The sequence below is a fragment of the Mustela erminea genome, chromosome 5, assembly GCF_009829155.1.
Source record: "Mustela erminea isolate mMusErm1 chromosome 5, mMusErm1.Pri, whole genome shotgun sequence".
In the NCBI taxonomy this organism is placed as follows: domain Eukaryota; kingdom Metazoa; phylum Chordata; class Mammalia; order Carnivora; family Mustelidae; genus Mustela; species Mustela erminea.
The window spans coordinates 22,635,122-22,655,095 of NC_045618.1; the positions used below are offsets into that span (position 1 = coordinate 22,635,122).

General features: G+C 36.5%; 1 protein-coding gene across 3 annotated transcripts in view; it reads right to left on the reverse strand.

Moving 5' to 3' along the window:
• OTUD7A (OTU deubiquitinase 7A) overlaps positions 1 to 19,974 on the reverse strand; it is a 356,697-nt gene that overhangs the window by 112,241 nt on the left and 224,482 nt on the right. Inside the window, exon 1 of one of the 3 annotated variants that reach the window (XM_032342263.1) lies at positions 998 to 1,087. The exons of the other annotated variants lie outside the window; for them this stretch is intronic. The gene's annotated coding sequence lies outside the window, so the exon portion shown is untranslated. Of the gene's footprint in view, positions 1 to 997; positions 1,088 to 19,974 lie in introns of those variants that run through there. 3 annotated transcript variants of the gene reach the window in all.

Sequence of the window (19,974 nt, forward strand, 5' to 3'; positions counted from 1 at the left end):
ATCTGGAAGGACAAAACCCAAAACTCAGGGCCCACAAAGAAGAACAGATCTAGGTCAACACCCCAGGCTTTCATCTGGGAACTTAAATGGTTAGACCCAAGAGTCAGGGTGAACTAAGAATAGAGCATCCATAGCATGGAAATAAGTCTAGCTTCAAATCCCTTAAATCCCTGCTTGGCTTAAGGTGGTCTTGAATAGATAATACCCCCAACCCAGCTGCCTTGAATAAGCAAATTTAATCCTCTATGGAAAAAGATAAAATCACCCACAGCCTAAAATTATATTTCAGAATTTTAATATATAATATCCAGCACTCAATTAAAATGACTAGGATTATGAAAAACCAAGGCAGGACAGAAAAATAAGAGAAAAGCAGACAGTAGGAGAAGAAAAAACAGGAGATCTAGACAATGGAGTTATTAAACATATACTTTAAAATAATTATGACTAATATGTTGAAGTTAAAGACTTTTGGCAGGGAACTGGGAAATATAAAAATAAGCCAAGCAGAAAAGCTGGAACTGAAAAATAGAATAACTAAAAAGAGGAACTTAGTGGGTATGTTTAAGAACTGACTTGATACCCATGAAAAGAGAATTGATAAACTGGAAGATAGGTCAGAAGAAAAACTCCAGTCTGAAGCAGACAGACAGACAGATAGACAGACACACAGACACACACACACACAGAGCAGGGCACAAGGGTGGCAGGACAAGCACAGACAAAGATCATAGGACCCAAAATATGTATAACTGAGTCCCAGAAAGACAGAGTATAGAGGATGGGATGGAAGCCACACTTAAAAAAGATAATGACAGAATTTTCTAAAATTAATGAAAGATATCATGTCACAGGTTCAGAAGTGGTATGAAACTCAAGGAAGAAAACATAAAGAAAACACAAGGAGGCAATTTATAATAAAAGTGATAAAAACCTAGGATGAAGAACAAAATTTTAGAAACACGGACAAACAAACAAACAAACAAAGACATATTACCTTCAAATGAGCAATAAGAAGGTAGACAGTTGACTTCCCAATGGAAATAATGAAGGCCAGAAGAAAATGGAATGATATCTTCAAAGGGCTGAAAGAAAATAAATGCCAATCTGGATTCCTATATCTTGTAAAAGTTACCTTTCAAAAGTAAAGGTAAAATGAAAAAAGTCCAGATAAACAAATTCTGAGTGCATTTACTACCAGTGGACCACAGTGAGGTAAATGCTAAAGGGTGTTCTTTAAGCAGAAGTAAATGACCCCCATCTGAAGCTCAGAGATGTGGGAAGAGCAATGGATAGTTTTTCTGTGTTTAAATTGAGTACTGACTCCATAGGAAATCATATTGCCTTAAGGGTTTAAAATAGAATCCAATTATGGGACACGATTAGCATAAAAGGCAGGAGGGGGTAAGCAGAATTAAATTCTAATTTCTTGAACCTTCTGATGTGTGATAAAAGTACTAATTTAAGGGAAACCACTGTCAAGGATGCACGTTGCAATCTTTGTAGTTACTGCTAAAAGAATAGTGAAGGAATGTATAGCTAAGAAACTACAGAGGGAAAATTAAATAATAAAAATTCTGACTTCTACAAAATAAGGCAGAAAAGATTAAAAAAAAGAAAAACAACAGATAGGACAAACAAAAATCAAACAGTGAGATGTTAGATCTATAACCAAATATATCAGTTATCACAGCCAATGTAGGTAAACTAAATACTCCATGTTAAAGACAGATAATCAGCAGATTTTTAAAAAACCCTAATTACATATTGCTTAGAAAAGCTACATCTTAAATACAAGGTGTCAGAAAGGTTGGAAGCGAAAAATAGAAAAATAGATAGTGCAAACACCAAATAAAAGAAAGCTAATGTAGAAATACTAATATCAGAAAAGGAGGCTTTTAGGGCGCCTGGGTGGCCCAGTGGGTTAAGCCTCTGCCTTCAGCTCAGGTCATGATCTCAGGGTCCTGGGATCGAGTCCAGCATCGGGCTCTCTGCTCGGCAGGGAGCCTGCTTCCCTCTCTCTCTCTCTCTGCCTGCCTCTCTGCCTACTTGTAATCTCTCTCTGTCAGACAAATAAATAAAATCTCAAAAAAAAAAAAAAAGAAAAGAAAAGGAGGTTTTTAATGAAACTTTAATAAAGATAGAAGAAATATTCATAATGATAAGGGGGTCAATCCAACACAAGACTGAATGTATTTAACCTCAAAATATATAAAGCAAAAGCTGACAGAAAATAAAAGAGGAATACACATATCCAAAATCACTGTTGGAGATTTTAATCAAGTGCTTTCAGTAACTTAGAACAGGCTAACAAAAATAAATCAGCGCAGATTTAAATGCAGCCTCGCCCTGGAATTCAGCAATGGGGTATCTTACAGTTCACACCACAGGCATGTGGCCCTTGTGTTTCAGTTGTTGTTTTGGGTGTGTGGACAGGACAAGGACCTGGAATCTGGCACCTTCAGCCACCCATCACTCCCTGTCTTACTAAGTCATAAACTGAATCCCAAAATGTCTCATTGTCTCTTTACCAGCTGAACATATGTGTGTGTGTGTGTGTGTGTTAGACAAAATTTAATATCAAGAAGATAATTGGAAAATGCTCAACTTCTTGGGAATTTAGCAGAAATGTCCATCCTTCGATATAAATACCTGAAAAGAAGAGGCTGAACTGAACATCAGTAATCTAAGTTTGGGTTTGGCAAATTATGGCCCATGGTTGATTCCAACCTGCCTGTTTCTGTACAATACATGAGCTTTGTATAATGACCTTTAAATTTTTAAATGTTTAAAAAAGAGTATGTGACAGAGACCATACGTGGCTTCCAAATAAATGTGCTTACTATCTGGTACGTGACAGAGACCATATGTGGCTTGCAAATAAATGTACTTACTATCTGTCCTTTTGCTGAAAAATGTTTAACAATTCCTGATCTAAGTGTCCTTATTAAATAGTTTTTAAAATATAATATTTAATAAAAATACAATGGAAGGAAAGAATGGAATAATGAATAGATATGACAAAGAAAAAAATAGAGAATGATAGCTCTATACAAAATATTATCAAGAATCTATAAAGATCACAATTCAATGAAAGAGACAAATAACAATGAAAAGAATTAATAAGCCATAAAGTGATTCTTTGAAGAGACTTAAAATTATCAATAAACCCGGCAAGCCTGGTCTCTTCATGTCCAGCTCCACCTCTACCATATGCAAAGGAAGGCAGAATCACGAGAATATACAGTGTAAGATTCCATGTATACAAAGTCCAAGAACAGGAAGAACTCACATAAGATGTTAGAAGTCACGACTGTGGTTATTTCTGGGGAGAAGGAAGGTTTAGTGACAGAAAGATGGAAGGAAAGGAACTTCTGAGCTGCTGACAACGTCATAGATTTTTATTTGATGGCAATTATGGTTGCATGGATGGTACACTTTGTGAGAATTCGTTAGGCTGTATACTTAAGATTTTTATAATTTCTGTATGTATGTAATACTTCAGTAGGAAATATAAAATATAAATTTTTGTATCAAATTTCAAAGACTCTGTATGGCTTATTAGGTTTATTTGGAACCAGGTATTGCACAATGTCACATGAAAGCTATTAATACAAAATACACAAATTCTCTAGAATTTCCCACACTCAGAAGTTACTTGGCCGTTAGCTTGGATATTTGGTAGTTAGTCTTAGGACTCTGTTCAGAGAACAGAGTCTGGAATGGTTACACCATGCTACACCCCTCTACTCCACCTTTCTGTTGAACCAACCAGCTCTGTGCATTACTTTCTCTGGGGCTTGTCATTGATATCCTTTGTTTTGTGTAGGAATGTAAAAGACTGGTTTTTTTTTTTTTTTCCTGTTGACTCTGGTAACCCCGAATGCCTTATCTTTATTCTTACTGGGTCTAAGATGTTCCTAAACAGAGCAAATACATTTCGTTTTTTCTCAATTGATTAAGAAAGCTGTTAATTCATAACAAAATAAAATAAGCATGTTTATAAATATAAGTATAAAAATATAAACAAAAATGTAGTTTTATACATTTGTATCTTTTAATTAGTCTACTATGATTCACTCTTGGTCTAAATTTAACACCAAAATTAAAAGCAGTGGTATTTATTCTTATAAGCCTGATTATTATTACTAAAATAAATCATGCATGAAGAAAAAGGAAGTCTGCTGAAAGCTGCAAGATCATGACATAAGCATTAACATTTCACCGTGAATGTGGAGAATGCTGTTAGAGGAATATCCATGACTAATTAGGCAGATGACACATAGTCATAGATGACAAAAAACTTTCTAAATATCAGGAAAAAAATAAATTTGAGACTAGCATTCTCTAAGTGTTTCTCAGTAGCCTACTGGGTTCTTCCCAGATGGACTTTGATACATGTAGTCCTCAACAGTAAAATGGGATAAAATTATGGTGGATGAAAGGCATAAATTGCAAATTGTATGAACTATTGATACCTGCCCTCTACTGAGACCCTATAATGTACCATTATGGTGCTGTATGTAAATTATTTCATTTAATCACACCATTATTTAATATCTATAAAAGCTGAGTCTTAGAGAGTCAAACTCCTTGGCCCAGCGATCCAGCAGAGGGTCTAGGACTTGGGGGGACTCGAACGTAGACACAGAATGGTCTAGTTGGCCTCGGTCAACTTCACAGAAAAGCTTCAGCTACCCAACACTCCTATTGGCCCTGATTACAATTTCCTTGTCCTGCCAGTAGCTGCTTTGACCTTCTCCCCATGTGTGATGGCCAGACTCTAAGACAGCCCCCACTTTCTGTTATTTATATCTTTGTGTAGCCCTGCCACATTCTACCAATAGAATATGGCAGAAATGATGGGACGTCAGGTACAAGATTACATTATAAAATAGTGTGGCTTCTGCTGTGGGAATGTCTGTTTGTCTATCTTTCTCTTATCACTGACTCTGTGGAAAGTCAACTGACATCTTACGAGAACATTCAGGCATGTAGTGAGAAATGAAGGTCTCCTGCCAACGCTGAATGAAGGATGGAGACCTGCTGGCTACCATGTAAGCCTGGAAGCAGAGCCTCCAGCCCCAGCTGAGTTTCAGATGATGGCAGCCAAAACTTGACTGCAATTGGGGAATGGCTCAGAGTCAGAAAACCATCCACCTAACCACTCTGGGAGTCTTGACTCTGGTGATTTTAAACATCCATAAAGTAGTAAATATGATACACTATATTAATGAAATGAAATATACATATCATATAATCATCTTAATAGATTCTAAAGAAGCATCTGATAAAATTCAACATCCTTTAAAACTGAAGGAAAGCCTGTTATTTATTTGACCGAGAGAGATCTCAACATGGATGAACCTGGTGGGCATTATACAAAGTGATACAAGTTAAACAGAAAGAAAAATACAGCTTACCCTTGAATAACATGGATTGGAATTGTGCAGGTCCACTGATGTGTCAATTTTTTGATAAACACAGTATAGTACTATAAATGTATTTTATTTTCCTTATGATTTACTTAATAATTTCTTTTCTCGAGCTTACTTTATTTGTAAGGATACAACATATAATACACATAACATACAAAATATGTGTTAATCAACTGCTCATTTTATTGGTGAGACTTCTTTCTGGTCAACAGTAGGCTATCAGTAGTTAAGCTTTGGGGGAGACAAAAGTTATACATAGATTTCAATATAGCCTGTAGGCATCCCTAATTCTCATGATGTTCAAGGGTCAGCTACTGGATGGCATGGCTTATGTGTAGAATCTGAAAAAAAAACCAGAACTCACAGAAATGGAGAGTAGAAAAGTGGTTGCCAGGGGCTGGTGAGTGGGAGAAATAGTGAAAGGTTGGTAAAGTTTGAATTCTTCAAATTCTCAGGTATAAGATAAAAAAAGGTCTGAAAATCGAATGTATTACATGGTTACTATAGTTGATAACAGTATAATGTATAATTAAAATTTGATAAGAAAGTAGAACTAAAATTTTCTCACACCCCCCCAAAAAGGAAAAAAGGGTAAATATGTGATATGATGGATGTGTTAATTAAATTGATACTGCAATGCTTTCACAATGTATATACATGTATCACATCATCATATCACACCATCAAAATTATAAGAAAACCTTGCAATTTCGTTTATCTGTTAGACCACAATAAAGCTGGAAAAAAAAAATTCAAGGCCATAAAGATTTTCCCGTATGATTTTTCTTTTCTTTTTTTTTTTTTTTAAAGATTTTATTTATTTATTTGACAGAGAGATATCACAAGTAGGCAGATAGGCAGGCAGAGAGAGAGAGAGGGAAGCAGGCTCCTTGCTGAGCAGAGAGCCCGATGCGGGACTCGATCCCAGGACCCTGAGATCATGACCTCAGACCGAAGGCAGCGGCTTAACCCACTGAGCCACTCAGGTGCCCCGTCCCCTATGATTTTCTTAAAGATTTTGAGATTTAGGTGTTACATAAATGTGAAGGTCTATCATCCATTTCCAAGCAATCTTTGATATAGGTATGAGATACGAATCCAACTTTTTTTTCTGCATATGAATATCTAATCATTCTACCATCATCTTTTGAAATGATTATCCTTTCTGCACTCAACTGCCTTTGTATCTTTATTTTCATTAGTCTACGCATGTGAGCTATTTCTTGACTTATCTGTTTCATTAATCTGGTTATCTTTGTGATAATTCTACACTCTTGGTTACTCTTTTGGTTACAGTATCTTCATAATGAATCATAATATCAGGTAATGTGAGCCTCCAACATTGTTCTAAGTTTTCAAATTTTTTTTGTTCTAGGTCCTTGCATTTCTCTTTCAATATTAAAGTTGCTCACCAATTTCTATAAGAAAAAGCCTGTTGGAATTTTGATTGAGATTGTATTGAATTTAAAGATCAGTTTGGAAGGTAGGTTGGAAGATGATGGCAGAGTAGTAGGACCCGAGGCTTGTCTCATCTCACAATTATTACTATATAACTTCAATTATCTTAAATACCCCAGAAAGCAATCTGAAGACTAGTAGAACAAACTCCACAAGTAAAGGTGGAAAAGAGGCTACATTGAAGAAGGTAGGAAGTGTGGAGACATGGTTTTGGAGAAAAATGGGTCATGGCCACTGTTGTGGGGATGGACCCATAGTTGCACAGAAGGGCAAGAGATAGACTAGCACACAGGGGAGTTCATGGGGCAAACAGATCCCCGTACAATCGGCTTCGAAAGTGAGAAGAGCCAAAGTTCGTGAGTTCTGGCAATGAGTAGAGAATAAAGCCTGGAGTTTTAAAGGTCAGCAGGCTTGGCTGAGATAGAGATCAGAGGGCACTGCATTGCTCTTTGAGAGAAGGCAGGCAAACAACTTGTGGACATACAGTGTGGAAACTGATCTGAAGAGCACCTGGGGCACATAATGAGGAGGTTATTCACTCATCTCAAAGCATATCCCAGAGGGACAACATTTATAGAGAGATCCCTTGAGGAACAAAGAAACTGGCAGGTATCCTTTGCCTTTCCAGACCCTGAGCACCTGCAGGGACCAGTGAAACATCAGCACTTGTTATCCAACTTGTATACCCCAAGTCCCAGCCTCTCATGCTCTGGCAGATCTACCCTTCTGAGTCATATTTGTTTCGGTCCCAGCATGGTGGGCCCCCTCCTCCAGAAGACTGGCTCAACTCCCTGCTTATACCACATCTCCCAATTCAGGAGTTTTAGAGAGCCTCAGTTCTGGCAGTGGTGGCAACAGGTCTCCTTTCACAAACAGACCAGAGCACACCTAGTGAAAATGTGCCAGAGTCAGGCCAGGGGCCAAACACTGCCCATAGCAGGTAGGGAGAGCCTCTGAAGATGATGGGCCTGAAGAATAAAGTGGTCAGAACAAAACAGGAGAGCACACATGGCACACATTAGAGATACTCCCTTAAGTGACAGGCCCTTTGGAACAGAGGATACTACCTATCAGGGCACTAAGGGACCTCTTTTTCATAAGGCCATTAGCCTCAAGAAGACGAGATCTAGTTGACTTTCCTAACATGCAGAAAGAGATACAAGGAATTAGACAAAAAGAGAGGACAGAAAAATTTATCCCAAATGAAAGAACAGAACAAGGCCATGGTAAAGGATCTAAGCAAAACAGATATAAGTAATATGCCTGATGCCTGAAGGAGAATTTAAAGTAATGATCATAAGGATACTCACTGGACTTGAGAAAAGAGGTGAAGACATGAATGAGACTCAATACAGAAATGAGGAATAACATAGAATAGATAAAGTACTCAATAAACAAAATGAGAAGCACACTTGATGGAATGAAGAGCAAGATGGAAGAAGCAGAGGAATGAATTAGTGACCTAGATGACAGAGTAATGGAAAGCAATCAAGCTGAACAAATGAAAGAAAAGAGAATTATGCAAAATGAGAATAGACTTAGGGAACTCAGTGACTCCATCAAAAGTAATAACATTCATAGTATAACTATGTCTCAGAAGAAGAGAGAGAAGGGGGGAGAAAATTTATTTGTAGAAATAATAGCTGAAAACTTCCCTAATCTGAGGAAGGAAACAGATACCTGGATCCAAGAGGCACAGAGAAACCCCAACAAAATCAACAAAAACAGATCCACACCAAGACATATTGTAATTAAATTTGCAAAATATAGTGATAAAGGAAAAAAATTAAAGAGCAACAAGACAAAGGAAAGCAGTACCTTGCAATGGAAACGCCATATAGCTAGCAGCAGCTTTTTCAACAGAAACTTTACAAGCCAGAGAGAGTAGCATGATATATTCAAAGTGCTGAACGGGAAAAATCTGTAGTCAAGAATACCCTATCCAGCAAAGTTATCACTCAGAATAGAAGGAGAGATAAAGAGTTTCCCAGAAAACAAAAACTAAAGGAGTTCGTGACCACTAACCCATCCCTGCAAAAAATATTAAAGGGGAGTCTGAGTTGAAGGGAGAGACCAAAGGTGGCAGTGTGAAGGTAGAAAACACAGAACCAGTAAAAATGAATATTTCTATAAAGCATCAAAGGACTCACAAAATAGAATGTAAAAATAAAACAACATGTACCTCTAGTGTGGGGAGGAGAGGAATAAAGAATGGGCTCAAATTTAAATGACCATCAACTTAATATAGTCTCATACATGCAAAAGAGGTTGTATACAAACTTAATGGTAAACATATATCAAAAACCACTAATAAATATGCAAAGAATAAAGAGAAAGAAATCCAAATACATCACTAAAGAAAACTAGCAAACCATGAACTAGAGAAAGATAAGCAAGGAGAAAAACCTTCAGAAACCACCACAAAGCAGATAATAAAATGAGAATAAATACATATCTATCAATAATTACTTGGAATGTAAATGGATTAAATGCTCTAATCAAAAGACATAGGGTGACAGAATGGATAAAAAAGCAAGACCTACCTATATGCTGCCTACAAGAGACTCATTTTAGACCTAAAGACACCTGCAGACTGAAAGTGAGGGGATGGAGAAAGCCTGAGTAGTAATACTTATATTGAAAAAAACAGACTTTAAAAGAAAGACTGTAATAAGAAACAAAGAAGGACACTATATAATAATCAAAGGGAAAATCCAACAGGAAGATAGAACAATTGTAAATGCACCCAACACAAGAGCACTCAAAAGATAAAAACAGTTAATAACAAGCATAACAGAACTAATTGATAATAATATAATAATAGAAGGGAAATTTACTACCCCCCTTACATCAATGAACAGGTCATCTAAATGGAAAATCAACAAGGAAACAATGGTTTTGAATAACACATTGGAACAGACGGATTTAACAAATATATCCTGAACATTCTCTCCTAAAACAGCAGAATACACATTCTTTTTTGGATACCTATGGAAAATTCTCCAGAATAGGTCACATATTGGTCCACAAAACAAGCCCCAACAAATTCAAGAAGATCAAAGTCATATCATGCATCTTTTCTGTCCACAACACTATGAAACTAGAAGTCAACCACAAGAAAAAGTCTGGAAAGGCCACAAATACATGGAGGTTAAATAACATGCTAACTCAATATAAATGGGTCAACCAGAAAAATCAAAGACAAAATAACCTGGGGAAACAAATGAAAGTGAAAACACAATGCTCCAAAACCTTTGAGATGCAGCAAAAATGGTTCTAAGAGTGAAGTTTATAGCAATACAGGCCTACCTGTCTTCTGTGAATAAAGACAGCTTATATTTCCTTTTCAATATAGAAGGTCTTTGATATGTTTTCTTGCTTGACTGCACCAGCTAGAATATTCAGAGAAATGCTGAACAGTAACTGTGAAAGTGGGCATCCTTGTTTTGACATTAGGGAAGAGCATTCTTTCTTTTACCAGTAAACATCATGGTAGTTGTACATTGTTTTTTGTTTGCTTGGAGTTTTTGTTAGCTTGTTTGCTTTGTTTTTTAAATGCTCTATATTGTATTGAGAAAGTACCCTTCTATTCCTAGTTTTCTGGGAGTTTTTATTAAGAATGCATGTTGGATTTTGTCAAAGATTCTTTCTATGCCTATCAAGACAGTCATATAATTTCTAGTTTGGGGCTTGTTAATATGATGATTACATTGATTGATTTTTGAATGTTAAACTACTTTTGCATTCTTAAGAGATAATCCACTTGGGCATAATGTGTTATCCTTTTTATATATTGCAGAACTTAAATTGCTAAAACTTTGTTGAATTTCCACATTGATCTTCATGAGGAGTATCTGAGTTCAGTCTTTTTTTTTTTTTTGTATTAGCATAATGTTGGTCTCACAGAATGAATTGGGAAGTATCTCCTCTTCAATTTTCTGGTAGAGTTTGTGTAGAATTGCTATAATCTCTTCTTTATATATATAGAATTTACCAATGAAGTAATCTATGCCTGCCTTGTCTTTGTAGGAAGGGTTTTTTCAACATAAATTTTTTGAATATATACAGATATATCCATGTTATTTACTTTTTCTTGCATTAACTTTGTTAGTTGGCAACTTTCAAGGGATTTGTTGATTTCATGTAAGTTATGATTACTGGCATAGACTTGTTCATAATATTCCCTTATAATTCTTTCAGAACTTGTACAACCTATACTGAGGTCATCTCTTTCATTCTTTATATTAATTTGCATCTTCTTTTTCTCCTGATTATTTGGCTAAAAGTTTATCGATTTTATTCAAATCTTGAAAATCTGCCTTTAGTTTTATTGACCTTCTCCATTTTGATGTGCTCTATTTTATTAACTTCTGTTCTGGTATTTATTATCTAACTTTTTCTTATTTAGCTTTTTACTTTGCATTTAATTAACTCTTCATTTTCTAGCCTTTAAGGTGGAAACTGAGGTCACGATTTGAGGCCTTGATTCTTTTCTAATAGAGGTGGTTAGTGATATAAATTTCTACCAAAGTACTGCTTGTTTCTCCAAATATTTTTTCCTGTACTCCCACATCCCTCTTTCAGGGGCTCCAATTACACATACTTTAGACTGACTACGCTTTCCCCACAGCTCAGTGATCCTTTCTAAATCTCTTTAATCTTATTTTCTGTTTCATTTTGGAGAGTTTCTACTGCTCTGTCTTTACATTCATTAATCTTTCTTCTGTGATATCCAATTCACTGTTAATCTTTTTTTTTTAAGATTTTATTTATTTGATAGACAGAGATCACAAGTAGGCAGAGAGGCAAGCAGAGAGAGAGGAGGAAGCAGGCTCCCTGTTGAGCAGGGAGCCCGATGCAGGGCTTGATCCCAGAACCCTGGGATCATGACCTGAGCTGAAGGCAGAGGCTTTAACCCACTAAACCACCCAGGTACCCCTTCACTGTTAATTTTATTGAGTTATTTTTGTTCTTATACTTGGTAGTTTTCATATCTAGAGGTTTGATTTGGGCCTTTAAAAATATCTTCTATGTCCTTATTTAAAGTTTCAATTATATAGAATGCAGTTATAATAACATTTGATGTCGGTCTGATAATTCTTACATCTTTGTCAGGTCCAGGTTGATTTTGATTAAAATAATGTCTTCTCATTATAGGTCACATTTCATTGCTTCTTTGCATTCCTGGTAACTTTTAATTGGTTGCCAGACACTGTGAATTTTATATTGTTTGGTGCTGGGCAAGTTTATATTCCTATCATATTGCTGAGCTCTATTCTGGAATATAGTTATATTTCTTGGAAACAGTTTGGTCCTTTTGGGTTTTTTTTAAAGGTTCATTAGTGAGACTAGACCTATTTTTATTCCTGGGCTAATTATTCCTTATATTGCCTCTTACTGAGGCAAGCCCCTTTTAGATGTTATATTCAGAGCTTTTCCAGTTTGGCTGAGGCATACAGGTTCTTTTCTTGGTCCTCTGTCTGCAGTGGGTGCTGTCTCTTCTAATCCTTCTATTTGCTCTCTTCCCAGCTGCACATAGTTTATACACACACACACACACACACACACACACACACATACACACACAGCAGCAGCAGCAGAAGTAAATCCTCCGTAACTGCTAGAGTTCTTACTGTGCAGCTCTCTCCTATCTTGTGCTCTGATATCAAACTCTAGTCTCCCTCACTCCCTAGACTCTCAGTTCTGTCTCCTTGCACTGGGGAGTCTGTCACATTCCATGTAGGTTCCTCCTTCCAACACCACATTTTGGAAACACTGTCAGGGAAATCAGGCAAGCAACCACAGGACTAACCTTGTTTGATTCTCATCTTTTGGGGATCACTGTCCTCTACTGTCTAATGTTCAGTGTTTTGTTTCATATGTACCGCCCTTTATTCTTTTTCTGAGCATGAAGGTAAAGCTACTTCTTGATACTCCACCTGGTCTAGAGCATGGTTCCTAGTCTTTCTGTTTTAAAACACTCTCTTCCGGCATTTTGACTTAGGTGGGGGAGTTAAGATGGAGAAGGAGTAGGGGTGCTGTAAGTTTGTCTCATCCCTCAAATACAACTATCAAACCATTCTGAACACCTGAGAAATCAATTGTAGGTCTGGAAGAACAAATAATGTAAGTCTACAAGTAGAAAAGTGATCATTGTTGGGAAAGTAGGAGTTGTGGAGACTTGAATCTAGTGTGGTATAGCTGAGGTTATGACAAAGGAGAGGGAGTCTGCTTAAAGAGGCTACCACAAAACATTATAAGCAGCAGAGCACAAAATAGGAACTTTTAGAAGTCTACAGTGGGGAACATGCCTGGTTTAAAGGTGTTCAGGTGGTGAAGTGAGGCAGAATCCCAGATGCGACAGTATGGTATGAGGATCCCCAAGATTGCAAGTAGAATGGGTGGTGCCTGAGTGCTGCAGAGTTCCCAGGCATAGGAGTGTGGGAAGACAGCTGAGAACAGTGAGTCCAGGTGCTGGCATTCTGTTTTGTGTTGGCTTAAACTGAACCACTGCATGGTTATGTAACTGCTTTCTTGTAACAGGTCTGACAAAAAGGCAGAAACAGGATGATACCTTCCTTGGGAGGAGCACCATGGGTTCCTGCCTTGGGAGTCCCTAAAAGTTGGAGTTTTGAAATTCAGTTGTGTGCTTGAGATAAATAGTCGGAGACAGGCAGGGTGAACACAGAGTTCTGATGGAAACTGGGGAGACAAGAGTGATTGACTGTTTTCCTGTGAAGTCTCGATGAAAAGTGGGGAGTGCGCATTTTCAGCTGAGGGCTCTATAGAGAGAGAGCAAGGTGCAGCCAGTCATCCCACCCATTAGTAACAAAAGCCTTCAGGAAGCAGAAACAGTGCCACCTAGTGGAGGCCAGAGCCGCACACACCAAGCTCTGTCTCCCTGTGATCTGGAGGTGCATCTCCACTAGGGCAAATCCACCTGAAAATCACAACAGGCCCATTCCCCAGAAGAGCAACATAAACAACTCAATGGCACCAAGTTTACAGATGGTAGAGTGTTGCAAAGCTTCAGCTCTATGTGAAAATAGTACCTAGCTCCTTTTATTTCTTTATTTCTGTATTATAATTTTTTCATTTATTTTACTTTTTCAATTCTTCCATCCTTTTAATTTTTCTTACGTATGCTTTGTATATTTTTTACGTTTTGTTTCCTTTCATTGTATTTTATTTCTCTCTCTCTCTCTTTCGCTTTTTCTTTTTTCCTTTATTTCTTAGCTTGAGATCTAAATCCTTCTAACAAACAGATCAAAACACACCCAGGACCTAGTTTTTTTGAGTGTGTTATTTGTTTTTTTCCTCTTTCTTTCTTTTCTTTTCTGGGCAAAATGACAAGACAGAGAAATTCACCCCAAAAGAAAGAAGAGGAGGTAGTACTCACAGCCAGGGATTTAATCAATACAGATATAAATAAGATGTCTAAACTATAATTTAAAAGAGTGGTTATAAAGATAATAGCTGGGCTTGAAAAAGGCATAGAAGACACTAGAGAATCCCTTACTGTAGAGATATAAAATCTAGTCATGCTGAAATTAAAAATGCTATAACTGAGATACAGTCCCAATTGGAGACCATAAAAATGAGATGGATGGAACAGAAGAGCAAATCAGTGATATAAAATATAAAATTATGGAAAATAGTGAAGCTGAAAAGAAGAGGGCATTAAAACTATTAGATGATGAAGGTAGACTTAGGGAACTCAGTGATACCATAAAATGAAATAATGTCCACATCATAGGAGTCCAAGAGAAAGAGCAGGAAATATGGGAAGAATGTTTATTTGAACAAATGATAGCTGGGAACTTCTCTAATCTGGGGGAGGAAACAGGCATTTATGTCCAAGAGGCAAAGAGAACTCCCCTCAAAATGAACAAAAACAGGTCAATTCCATGACATATCATAGTGAAACTTGCAAAATACAAAAATAGAGAATTCTGTAAGCAACTAGGGGGAAGACATCATTAACCTACAAGAGTAGACACATAAGGCTGCCAGTAGACCTGTCCACAGAGACCTGGCAGGCCAGAAAGGACTGGCTTATATATACAATATGTTAAATGGGAAAAATATGCAGCCAAGACTACTTTATCCAGCAAGGAGAGAAAAAGAGCTTCCAAGACAAACAGAATCTGAAAGAATTTGTGAACACTAAACCAGCACTTCAAGAAATATTAAAAGGGACCCTTTGAGTGAAGAGAGCTCCAAAGTAGCAAAGACCAGAAAGAACAGAGATAATCTATAGGAACAGCAATTTTAACTAAATTTATGTATTTCAATAATTACTCTGAATGTAAATGGACTAAATGCCCCTATCAAAATACAAAGTGTATCAGAATGGATTCAAGAACAAACAAAAAAACAAGACCCATAGATATGCTGCTTACAAGAGACCCATTTTAGACCTAAGACACCTCCAGATTGAAAGTGAGGGATTGGAGAAATATTTATCATGCTAATGGACATCAAAAGAAAGTTGGAGTGGCCATACTTATATTAGACAAACTAGATTTTAAACCAAAGAGTGTAATAAAGGATGAAGAAGAACATTGCATCATAATGAAAGGGTCTTTCCGACAAGAAGATCTAACAGCTGTAAGTATTTATGCCCCTAACATGGAAGCAGCCAAATATATAAATCAATTAATAACAAACTTAAAGAAACTCATTGATAATAATACAATAATAGTAGGGGACTTTAACCTCCCCATTCACAACAACAGACAGGTTATCTAAGCAGATCAACAAGGAAACAAAGGCTTTGAATGACACACTGGATCAGTTGGGCTTAACAGATTTATTCAGAGCATTTCATTCTAATGCAGCAGAATACACATTCTTTTCAAGTGCGCATGGATTATTCTCTACAATAGATCACATACTGGGTCAGAAATCAGGACTCAACCAGTACAAAAAGATTGAGATCATATTATGCACATTTTCAGACCACAATTACATGGAAGTTAAACAACGTGCTACTAAGGAGTGAATGGGTCAATCAAGAAAGTAAAGAAGAATTTAGAAAAGACATGGAAGCAAATAAAAATGAAAACATCACAGTTTAAAACCCTTGGGATGCAGCAAAGGCTGTCCTAAGAGGGAAGTATATAGCTATACTTTCTTCAAGAAGCAAGAAAAGTTTCAAATACACAACCTAATGTTACACTTAAAGGATATGGAAAAAGAACAGCAAATTAAGCCTCAATCCAGAAGGAGAAGGGAAATAATAAAGATTAGAGTAGAAATCAATGTGATAGAAATAAAAAAAAAATAGTAGAAGAGATCAACAAAACTAGAACCTGGTGCTTTGAAAGAATTAACAAGATTGACAAACCCTTAGCTAGACTTACCAAAAAGAAAACAGAAAGGACATAAATAAATTAAATCATGAATGAAAGAGGAGAGATCACAACAAACACCTCAGAAATATGAACAATTGTAAGAGAATATTATGAGCAGCTATGTACCAACAAACTAGGCAATTTGGAAGAAACAGATAAATTGTTAGAAACCTTCTACATAGAAGCTACAAAAACTGAACCAGGAAGAAATAGAAAATCTGAACAGACTCATAACCAGCAAAGACATTGAATTAGTAATCAGAAATCTTCCAACAAATACGAGTCCAGGACTGAATGGTTTCCCAGGGGAATTTTACCGAACATTTATAGAATAATCAATACCAATTCTTTTGAAACTGTTCCAAAAAACAAAAATAGAAGAAAAAATTCCAAATTCATTCTATGAGGCCACCATTACCTTGATCCCAAAACAAGACAAAGACTCCACTGAAAAGGAGAATTAAAGACCAATATCCCTGATGAACATGGACTGAAAACTCTCAATATGACATTAGACAGTTCTATCCAACAGCACATTAAAAGGATTATTCATTATGTCCAAGTGGGATTTATTCTGGGTTATAGGACTATATAGATTCAGCACTCACAAATCACTCAACATAGTACACCACATTAATAAAAGAAAGGATAATAACCATATGATACTCTGAATAGATGCAGAAAAAGCATTTGGCAAAATACAGCATCCTTTCTTGATAACAGCCTTCAACAAAGTAGGGATAGAGGGAACATACCTCAATTCCGTAAAGGCCATATATGAAAAACCCACAGCTAAGATCATCCTTAATGGGGAAAACCTCTCGGTTTTTCCCCAAGCTCAGGAAACATGACAGGGTTCTCCATTTTCACCACTGTTGTTCAACATAGCACTAGAAGTCCTAACTTCAACAATCAGACAAAAATAAATAAAATGCAGCCAAATCAACAAAGAAGTCAAAGTTTCATTCTTCACAGATGAAATGATACTCTGTGTAGAAAACCTGAAAGACTACATCAAAAAATTGCTAGAACTCATGCAGGAATTCAGTAGTCACAGGATATAAAATCAACGCACAGAAGTCTGTTACATTTCTATACAAATAAGGCAGAAGAAAGAGGAATCAAGGAATTGATCCCATTTACAATTGCACCAAAAACCACAGGATACCTAGGAATAAACCTAAGGATCTGTACTCTGAAAACTATAGTACACTTATGAAAGAAACTGAAGAAGACACAGAGAAATGGAAAAAAATTCCATGCTCATGGATTGGAAGAACAAATATTGTTAAAATGTCTATACTATCCAAAGCAATCTACCGTTTAATGTAATTCTTATCAAAATAACACCAGTATTTTTCACAGAGCTGGAACAAACAATTCTAAAAGGAAATAATCAACACAACTAAAAGGCAACCTACAGAATGGGAGAAGATATTTGCAAATGATGTGTCAGATACAAATGATGTGCTGTATTCAAAATCTATAAAGAACTTACCAAGTCAACACCCCCTAAAAATTCCAGTCAAGAAGTGGACAAAAGACACAAGTAGACATTTTTCCAAAGACATACAAATGGCTAACAGACGCATGAAAAAATGCTCAACATCACTTACCATAGGGAAATACATACCAAAACCACAATGAGATAGTACCTCACATCTGTCAGAATGGTTAAAATTAACAACTCAAGAAACAACAGGTATTGGCAAGGATGCAGAGCAAGGGGAACCCTCTTATACTGTTGTTAAGAATGCAAAATGGTGAAACCACTCTGGAAAACAGTATGGAGATTCCCCTAAAAGTTAAAAATAGAACTACCCTATGACCCATCAATTGCACTTCTAGGTATTTTATCAAGTGATATAAAAATAGTGATTCAAAGGGGCATATGTAATGCAATGTGTATCGCAGAAATGTCCACAACTGCCAAAATATGGAAAGAGCCCAGGTGTCCATAGACAGATGAAGTTTATATATATATATATGAAATCTTGTCATTTGCAGTGACATGGATAGAACCGGAAGGTGTTATGCTAAGCAAAATAAGTCAGAAAAGAAAAATACCATGTGATTTCATTAGTGGAATTTAAGAAACAAAACAGATGAACGTTGGGGAAGGGGAAAGGAAAAATAAGATAACAGAAAACAGAGGGAGACCATTAAAGACTCTTAACTCTAGGGAACAAATTGAGGCTTGGGGATGGCTGGGTAGGTGGATGTGTAATTGGGTGATGGGCATTAAGAAAAAGGCATTTGATGTAATGAGCACTGGCAACCGATGAATCACTAAACTCTATCCTGAACCTAATAATAAACTATATGTTAACAATTTTAATTGAAATAAAAAAATAAAACATTCTATTCTGGAAAGCTTTGTACATATTCGGAAGTGTGCAGAAGATAACAATGGATCCATTTGCATGCACCACCCAGTTTTAATGAATAATCAACTCATGCCTAATCTTGTTTCATTTCTAGTCTCACCCATTCCCCCGTCACCTCCCCATCTCAGCTTGATAGTTCCTCCATCAATATTTCAGTGTGTATATTTTTCTTAGTATAATATCTCCAGAGCTAATTAACAATTATTCCTTAATATCATCAAATACCCAGTAAGTGTTGTGTTCAAGTTTTCCATATTGTGTTATCATCTTTCTTTTTTTGTTTTAAGATTTATGTATTGATTTGAGATAAGAGGGCGTGCAAAGGGAGAGAATCTTCAGACAGACTCTGTGCTGAGCACCGAGCCCAACACAGGGCTTGGTCTCAGGATCCTGAAATCACAACCTGAGCCAAAACCAAGAGTTAGATGCTTAACTGACTGAGCCACCCAGGTGTCCCTATTTTTCTTTTTCTTTTATTTTTTATAGTGTTCTTGAATCGACACTTAAGTAATGTGGATACATTTTAAATGGTTGACATGTCCTTTAAGTCTTTTTAAATTTATAGTAGGGGCTGACAAACTATGGCCTGTGGGCTGTATACCTGCTCTTGGAAATAGTTTATTTAAAATACAGTTGCACCCATTGTCTGTGGTTGGTTTCATGTTCCAACAGCAGAGCTGAAAAAACTGCGTGGCCCGTAAAACGTAAAACATGTATTATCTGACAATTTAAAGAAAAAGGAAACAAACTCCCAAGCTGTGGAATTTACCTTGGAATTTATTTGTTGAAGAAACCTATAGCCTAGATTTAGCTGTTGCATACTTGCGTTGTCATAGAACAAGCTCCTTCTTCCTTTGTATTTGCTGTCATTTGCTGTCAGAGTTTTGATCAGACTCAGGTTCATTTCACTTTTAGCAAGACTTCCATAAATGCTGTTGGTACTGCTGCCGAGAGGCAAGAAATGGCTAAAAATCTCTCTTCGTGATATTGTCAGCTACTGAAGATCCTGAATAGATTCAATAGAGGCTACAAAATGGTGATATAATTCTATCAGCCCTTCTTCCTAAACTCAAAAACTTTTATAAAGAGAACATTTCTCTCATTAACTATTTAGTTACACAGTGATACTAGGTGGTATTAGAAAGGCAGGACAATGCTTATTTTCCTTTATTCTTGTCCAGTTATTCAAAATAATGAGTTGGTTCCTTAACATCTTCCAAAAATATCAACAATTTGTCTTTCAGTGTCATTACCAATTCATGCATGTAAACATATTTGATGTGTTTAGAATCTCACTATTATTATACTTGTGTTTATTGACGTTTCAGTTATCAC